This window comes from Trachurus japonicus, chromosome 6, assembly GCF_045865225.1.
Source record: "Trachurus japonicus isolate A0001 chromosome 6, Traja_1.0".
Lineage (NCBI taxonomy): Eukaryota > Metazoa > Chordata > Actinopteri > Carangiformes > Carangidae > Trachurus > Trachurus japonicus.
Genome location: NC_140912.1, coordinates 8,043,505 through 8,045,793, shown reverse-complemented (window position 1 = coordinate 8,045,793; position 2,289 = coordinate 8,043,505). Strand labels below are relative to the sequence as shown.

Genomic DNA, 2,289 nt, shown 5'->3' with positions numbered 1-2,289 from the left:
TGAAGGTCTTGTGCATGCAAGTGAGTAATATATTATGGGTCACTATTATTACTATAATGTATGTAGCTACCTCTAAAAATATAATGCCTAGAGTTGTTATCTGTGTGCCAAGAGAAACAACTGCCCCTTGAATAAAACTCATGATCTAAGTGTAAACTGAATTGCATGATCAAATCAGTCTACTGACTTCAAGATTTTTTTATATTCAATTTATAGTTTATAGCTAAAGCAAATGTTTCCTACTGTTTATCCGTGAAGAACTAATATGAAACATTAACATTGACCCTCACCTACCTAATTCCGTTTACTCAATCCTCTCAACTCGCATGTCTTGACATTGTAAACTACGAGGTTCTAAGACTATTATTTTTACACACAAAAATCAGTCTCCTTAGAGACTGTCAAAAATTGCCGTCGCCGACTATATTTCAAGTCGTCTAGGCGGGGTATTGGGTAAAGTTTTCAACTAGCAATAATCGCGCCTCGGATAAACCTCATGGGCTACGATACTGCCACTGCGCAAAGATAAAGTGTCTACATTGCAGGAGGGGAGTCTCAAACTCACACACTGCTCTGTGTTAGGGTTTCACAGTGCATACAAGGACACGCCCTAAAAAAAAAACAGGCTGAGATTGTGCTCAATGTTTGGGAAATTAAGGACAATCAAAGTGTAGAAGTAGTCTAGGGAGATAAGACTAGCTTTTTAAATGATTTGCTAGTATTCTTTGAAGTACTTGTTGAGTATTTCATTTTCATGCCACTTCGCTACATTTTAGAGAGAAATGGAGACTGCTTTTGACTCAAATGTATGAAGAAAAAAATCAACTAGTTACTTTGTAAATTTAGATGAATAACACAAAATATATAGGTCCTTTACGATCACAAAGTTATAATATTATTCTGATCATTATACATTTTACCCACTGTTGATACTACTGCACACAATCAACTCCATTTAAAATGAGAGTACATTTCTGACTTTCGCTTTTTGAATACAGCGGCAGTACTACACAGAGAGATGTATCCGCTTGTTCTGTTTCATTACTACTTCAGTTTACTTTTAACAGATTATCAGTCTCCTTAGAGACCGTCAAAAATTGCCGTCGCCGACTATATTTCAAGTCGTCTAGGCGGGGTATTGGGTAAAGTTTTCAACTAGCAATAATCGCGCCTCGGATAAACCTCATAGGCTACGATACTGCCACTGCGCAAAGCTGACGTCAGACGGTTGGAGACGAGGGTTTGTCTCCAGCCGACACATCTCTCTGTCATGGTTTTAACCATGGATGAGGTTTCATATACGACGTCCTATTATCTCATCATATATGAACCGAGCAACAAAGCTTCAGAAGCAACGGGGACAAATGCTACCTATATTATCAACAAATGGGAGCAATATGAGAATAAAAGTGTAAATTCAATCTAAAACTGTAACAATACGTTCGTCATATGTAACACAACGTGGTATAACTGTTCAGGAGTTACCGTGCGATAGATGCGTATAGGTCATGATAATAATCAAATAATTAAACATTAAAACTTAACTTTTACGTTGAATAAGTCGACAAATTAAGTAAAATAAGATGCAACCGGATGTGACGTAAATCGTGTACGTCTTTGTGTAACGGTCCGTGTGAGACTAAAGACACTGTAGTTTCGGGCCGCCTCATTGCTTCAACTGAAACCATATCTGCCGCTTTTCAATGAGACAGCGGAACATATCGTGACCGTGGTTATGACTAGAGTGCCTAGTTATGACCAAAGAGAGAACACACATAGGTCCGGTGCTTTGTCCAAGTGTAGGTCCTGGAACACCGAGAGGGTGCTGTTGGCGGTGGCGGCGGCGGCGGCGGCAGGGGGGGGGGGGGGTCGCGCTAATCCATGGGGTCGCGTCCGTCAAGTCGGGCAGGAAGTCAAACAAAGAAACACGAGAGAATCCGGTGAATTTTCAAAATTAAAACAATTTTCAAAATAAAACGCCGCAATTGACAAATACGAGGACAATATGTGTGCGTTTGTAGCCTATTTAATCCAAACTGAGCGCGAGAGACATGAACACACACACAGCTCACCATCAACACGCTGCTTGTCTTTATTCCTGCTCTTTTCTCTAAATTACTGTGTGAATTGTCGTTAAATACATTTTCTTAACTTTTTTTTTTTTTTACTGCACTGACTCCCTTGGCCCTCGGGCCAAAACAGACCTCTGCCACAGCGCCGCCCAGAGCCTGTCCCAAGTTAAAGCTTCCGAAGCCATCACATTTGATTGACAGAGGAGGTGCCGGTGTC

The 2,289-nt window shown here is 40.5% G+C and overlaps 2 non-coding genes across 2 annotated transcripts; both read right to left on the bottom strand.

Moving 5' to 3' along the window:
- Positions 1-386: 386 nt before the first annotated feature.
- LOC146985524 (U4 spliceosomal RNA) lies at positions 387-527 on the bottom strand. The gene has a single exon (XR_015036087.1). It is a non-coding gene; the product is annotated as a U4 spliceosomal RNA (small nuclear RNA).
- A 548-nt stretch (positions 528-1,075) lies between these two features.
- LOC146985523 (U4 spliceosomal RNA) lies at positions 1,076-1,216 on the bottom strand. Its single transcript, XR_015036112.1, has one exon. It is a non-coding gene; the product is annotated as a U4 spliceosomal RNA (small nuclear RNA).
- Positions 1,217-2,289: the final 1,073 nt, after the last annotated feature.